The sequence below is a fragment of the Pristiophorus japonicus genome, chromosome 4 (assembly GCF_044704955.1).
Source record: "Pristiophorus japonicus isolate sPriJap1 chromosome 4, sPriJap1.hap1, whole genome shotgun sequence".
Classification (NCBI taxonomy): Eukaryota; Metazoa; Chordata; class Chondrichthyes; family Pristiophoridae; genus Pristiophorus; species Pristiophorus japonicus.
Window position 1 is genome coordinate 243,981,784 of NC_091980.1, and position 6,232 is coordinate 243,988,015.

The 6,232-nt window shown below is 45.8% G+C and overlaps 1 protein-coding gene across 3 annotated transcripts in view; it reads left to right on the plus strand.

The window, feature by feature from the left end:
• map4k5 (mitogen-activated protein kinase kinase kinase kinase 5) overlaps positions 1-6,232 on the plus strand; it is a 285,168-nt gene that overhangs the window by 129,884 nt on the left and 149,052 nt on the right. The gene's annotated exons all lie outside the window — the stretch shown is intronic.

The window sequence follows — 6,232 nt, forward strand, 5'->3', positions numbered from 1 at the left end:
TACACTGCTACTATCTCTTCATAGATTCCTATGTTCTGTAGGGGGCAGGGGCCCTAAGAAAAGTATTGGACCAGTTAAAGGAAAGATTATCTATAATTGTCTGGTCCATTATGGTTAGTAAACCTTTAAATTGAGCATTTATTTGTTTTATTGGGGGAGAATTTTGCAACTTTGTATTTTCTGATGGGGTTTTTTTTCACATTATTGTGGAGTGGTCGGGACTTTAGAGTTGTAAAGTAAAAGGAGGAATTGAAATATGTAAAGAGGATCTCCAAAGTAGAAGAGTGAGAAAACAAAATTGTGAACAGCAAAAAAAAAACAAATTGAAAAAGCAGTTTGCAAAAAGAACGCAAGAAATAGAAAATAAACAGTAAACTGTAACAGAACTTTGGATGAAAGTATTTACTGTAAGCACAAATAAAAAATATACCAAGTCTGGAAACCATTTACACATTTACCTTCCTGCTGTGTTCACACATATATATAATATATTGTATATAGATGGAAAGTACAGAAGGTTTACAAGTGGTCTCTTTATTTTTGAACATGATCAGTTTATTAAGGTCGTGGCCCACAATTTGTGATCAGTGACTAAGCAAAGGCATTTGCCGCTGGCCCCGAAGTATGCTTCGCACAATGATCTCACGATCTGTGTTGAAGTTTGTGTTTTCTGATGTGTAATTCATCTCAATGTAGTATAGTGGGAATCCCATCGTGTGAGCTGCTGTGACATCAGCAAGCTGTATAAGCAGCCATTAAAACGCAGAATACTCACCGACCGTGAACAAGGAAGTGGGTAAGCTCTTAAAATTCTAACTTTAAAAAAATGTTAGCACAAAACAAAGATTGGGGCTCTCTCATGCAGAAAAAGCAAACCTGAACTAAAGATGTACAAACTTTAAAAAAAAACTTTTAAAGTTTCTTGCATTTTAATTTTTATTAAAATGGATAGATTTTACACTGCACAAAATTAAAATTAGTTGTACCCAAAGAGATTGGGCATAACTTGGATTTAACAGCATAATTGCTGCTGAAGAGCCAACGTTTCCATGATTATAGTGATTACACTGATTGCTGGCTTGTTTGGGGGGGTGGGGGGGGGGGGGTGGTGTTTGGTGCGGCGCCACAATGCAGCCTGTGGAGGAGCAGTGAATGACAGACCACAACTTCACAATTTCCGCATCAGGTTGCGCATGCGCTAAATCCTGAAGTTGCAGTCCGTTTCAAAGGTGAAATGATGGCAAATGCTGCCAGTTCGCTGACATCAGGATTGCAATTTCTGAGATATGAATGTAATCAAACAGTGCAAGTATGGCTGGTACACTAATTTTTGCCAAGTATTTCCATTTTATGTTCTTTAAATTCTTTTGATCCTTATGTACCATTCCATGACTGACTGGGGTAGACAAATGATTTCATTTTTTTAGTGTATTCTTTTTCTTCTCTTGCTCCCTTCTTTACTCCCTTTGTTGAAAATCATCTTTCATGCACTCACTTTCTGTTCTCAATCCAGCTTACAGCAGAAACTCTGCTACAATCCTGTGACATATCCAGTCAATACACCAAGGCGTCACTGAATTGTTTGATAATAAATGTGATTAACCAGCAGTTTACTGCAAATAAACAAATAGAAATTTACAGCACAGAAGGAGGCCATTTCGGCCCATCGTGTCCGTGCCGGCAGACCAAGAGCTATCCAGCCTAATTACACTTTCCAGCTCTTGGTCCGTAGCCCTGTAGGTTACAGCACTTTAAGTACACGTCCAAGTATTTTTAAAATGTGATGAGGCTTTCTGCCTTTACCACCCTTTCAGGCAGTGAGTTCCAGACCCCCACCATCCTCTGAGTGAAGAAATTTCCCCTTGTATCTCCTCTATACCTCTTTTTCCCCCCCCCCCCCCCCCAATTACTTCAAACCTATGGCCCCTGGTTGTTGACCCCCCTCTGCTAAGGGAAACAGGTCCTACCTGTCCACTCTATCCAGGCCCTTTCATCATTTTATACCCTCAATCAGGTTTCCCTTAAGCCTCCTCTGTTCCAAAGAAAATAGACCCATCATCTCCAATCTTTCCTCATAGCCAAAATTCTCCAGACCAGGCAACATTCTTGTAAATCTCCTCTGCACCCTTTCCAGTGCAATCACATTTTTCCTGTAATATGGTGACCAGAACTGCACACAGTACTCCAGCTGCAGCCTAACCAGTGTTTTATACAGTTCTAGTAGAACATCCTTGCTTTTGTATTCCATGCCTCGACTAATAAAGGCAAGTATTCCATATGCCGCCTTAATCACCTTATCTACCTGGCCTGCTACCTTCAGGACTCTGTGGACCTGCACTCCAAGGTCCCTTTGTTCCTCTACACTTTTCAATGTCGTACCATTTAATGTGTATTCCCTTGCCTTGTAATGACCCAAATGCATTACCTCACACTTTTCCGGATTGAATTCCATTTGCCACTGTTCTGCCCACCTGAATAGTTTATTGATATCTTCCTGCAGTCTGCAGCTTTCTTCTTCATTATCAACCACACGGTCTATTTTAGTGTCATCTGCAAACTTCTTAATTGTACCCCCAACATTCAAGTCATTGCTCTATACCACAAAAAGCAAGGGACCCAGCACTGAGCCCTGCAGAACCTCACTGGATACAGCCTTCCAGTCACCAAAAGACCCATCAACCATTACCCTTTCCTTCCTGCCTCTGAGCCAATTTTGGATCCAACTTACCACTTTCCCCTGGATCCAATGAGCTTTTACTTTTGTGACCAGTTTGCCATGGGATCTTATCAAAAGCTTTGCTAAAATCCATATTGACTACATCATATGCACAGCCCTCATCGACCCTCCTGGTTATCCCTTCTCAAAATTGAATTAAGTTAGTCAGACATGGCCATCCCTTAACATTAACTATCTTGTTTTTATGGCCCCTAGTTTGGGGTTCTCACACGAGTGGCAACATTCTCTGCACAGCTACCCTGCCCAGCCCCATTCATAATTTTAAAGACCTCTATCAGATCATCTCTAAGTCTTCTCTTTTCTAAAGAAAAATGCCCCAACCTGTTCCAGTAACTGTAATCAGTTCTGCTACCATCCTTGTAAATCTTTTTTGTACTTTCTCCAGTGCCTCTATGTCCTTTTTTATAGTAAGGAGACCAGAACTGTGCACAGTACTCAAGTGCGGCCTGACCAAGGTCCTGTACAAGTTTAGCATAACTTCACTATTTTTGAATTCTATCGCCCTAGAAATAAATCCTAGTGTTTTGTTAGCATTTTTAATTGTTTTGCTGACGAGCGATGCTACTTTTAATGATTTGGTCACTTGTATACTTAGATCCCATTGCTCGTGAATTCAGTTTCTTATTTTCTAAGGTGTAGGTGGTGGTTCTATTTTTCCTACCAAAGTGCATTACCTCATATTTGTATATTTTAAATGTCATTTGCCACTTAACTCTCCAAGTTTTCTAATATCTTCTTGCATTATGTTGCCAGTCCTTCCTTGGAAACTGTGTGAACAGAACATTTAGAAATTTCTCAGTAGCTTGGTTCAGAGACTATTAAACTTGGCGATGGGCTTACATAGAAACATAGAAAATAGGTGCAGAAGTAGGCCATTCGGCCCTTCGAGCCTGCACCACCATTCAATAAGATCATGGCTGATCATTTCCTCAGTACCCCTTTCCTGCTTTCTCTCCATATCCCTTGATCCCCTTAGCCATAAGGGCCATATCTAACTCCCTATTGAATATATCCAATGAACTGGCATCAACAACTCTCTGCGGCAGGGAATTCCATCGGTTAATAATTCTGAGTGAAGTGTGTGTGTGTCAGACACCCGCAGACCCAAATTAATTCACCCAGGTTTCTCAACAATTTAAAGAGAGATCCCATGTTGTTATAGTAATAGTAGTGATTGTATTACAATTTGTCTCAGTAATGGGGTAAGGTTGAGGAAATCAGCCAAGGTTCCTGCTTATGTAGTGAACCCTGATGGAAAATATGTGCATATGGGCAACAAGCAAAGAGCACGCCCACCTGCAGTAAAATGAAAACTGCAAAAGATGCCTCGAGTACAAATACTGTACTTGTCTGTGTACAAGAGTAGCAATTGCTGTCCTATTTCCTCCTTTTACTTTACTGATCAAGGGTCATAATATTAATGAACATCAGCTGCATTTGAAATTCCAAACCTGGTCGTATTTTGTACTTGGTTACCCTGGTAGTCTCAGATTCATCATCTGCTGAACAAATCTTTGCGTTTCCACTGTCTCCTCCTCTGAACTGCATCCTTTGTGAATTTTTGTCATCTCGAATCTTGCAGTGTTTCCTCACATTTTGAGAGAATCTTATGTATATTGACTGCTTAGCTCATATATTTCATGGCCTTATTTTCTGTAAACTGTCAATCCCTAATTTGTACACTGTCTATTCTGGGATAAATACTTTTTAGTTTTAATGTTTAATTTGCTAGTTTTTTTTGTACTGATTTAATGGTGCTGATTCAGTAAGCAGGCATAAAGTGATGTAAGTGTTAACATTGTGCAAAATGACAAATACTATATTAAACATGAAAAACATTCATAAAATCCAGATCATAAATTGTCCCTAGCTTTGCATTGCAACCCAACATTTAGAGAGCATAGAAATAATGTAGAATCTATTCGTAAGGAATTGACCAGCAAAATCTTCAATGTAACTAGAATATGTTTTTTTTCTCCTGTTCTCCAATTCTCCGAGTGGCTTATGTCAAGAATTTAGCAGTGGGAATCGCATCACTCTCAAGTGCTCTAGATTGATTCTTCAATGTGTTGTACCTGACACAGAATTTAATATTTAAAGCACTCATTAATTTTATGGAAACAATTCTTCCTGGTCGGCCCAAGTTTCCGCCCTCTGTAAAAACAGCGCACCTCCATAAGGTGCGCCGACTTTCTGGAATAAAAAGGGCGCCAAAAACTTTCCTTGTGATTCTGCGAGCTCCTCAGGCGTTGAGGGCGGAGCCAGGTCCCGGTATTGAAAACATGCTAGAGTGTGCACGCATGTGCAGTAGCTCCTCGCCCCGAGGCTGCATGGGAGGGGCCCGAAGCATGCCGGCCCTAGCCCTGGCCAGATGGGCTCCCCGGGCGAAGATCGGGACTCAAGCCTCCCTCTCGTTCAGTTCGCCTCCCTCTCGTTCAGTTCCTCCCGTTCAGCCACCCACCCCCTCCCCTCCCTCACCCCTCCACCCCCTCCCTCTCTCCCTCCACCCCTCCCTCTCTCCCTCCACCCCCTCCCTTTCTCCCTCCCCCCCCCTCTCCCCTCCTCCCCTCCCTCCCCCCTCCTCCCCTTCCCTCCCCCTTCTCCCCTTCCTCTCCCCTTCCTCCCCCTTCCTCCCCCTCCTCCCTTCCTCTCCCCCTCCTCCCCTTCCTCTCCCCCTCCTCCCCTTCCTCTCCCCCTCCTCCCCTTCCTCTCCCCCTCCTCCCCTTCCTCTCCCCCTCCTCCCCTTCCTCTCCCCCTCCTCCCCTTCCTCTCCCCCTCCTCCCCTTCCTCTCCCCCTCCTCCCCTTCCTCTCCCCCTCCTCCCCTTCCTCTCCCCCTCCTCCCCTTCCTCTCCCCTCCTCCCCTTCCTCTCCCCCTCCTCCCCTTCCTCTCCCCCTCCTCCCCTTCCTCTCCCTCCTCCCCTTCCTCTCCCCCTCCCCCTTCCTCTCCCCCTCCTCCCCTTCCTCTCCCCCTCCTCCCCTTCCTCTCCCCCTCCTCCCCTTCCTCTCCCCCTCCTCCCCTTCCTCTCCCCCTCCTCCCCTTCCTCTCCCCCTCCTCCCCTTCCTCTCCCCCTCCTCCCCTTCCTCTCCCCCTCCTCCCCTTCCTCCTCCCTCCTCCCTTCCTCTCCCTCTTCCCCCCCCCCCACTCCCTCTTCCCCCCCCCCCCACTCCCTCTTCCCCCCCCCCCCACTCCCTCTTCCCCCCCCCCCCCCACTCCCTCTTCCCCCCCCCCCTCCCTCTTCCCCCCACCCTCTCCCTCTTCCCCCCCCACCCTCTCCCTCTTCCCCCCCACCCTCTCCCTCTTCCCCTCCACCCTCTCCCTCTTCCCTCCACCCTCTCCCTCTTCCCTCCACCCTCTCCCTCTTCCCTCCACCCTCTCCCTCTTCCCCCCACCCCTCTCCCTCTTCCCTCCACCCTCTCCCTCTTCCCCCACCCTCTCCCTCTTCCCTCCACCCTCTCCCTCTTCCCCCCACCCTCTCCCTCTTCCCCCCACCCTC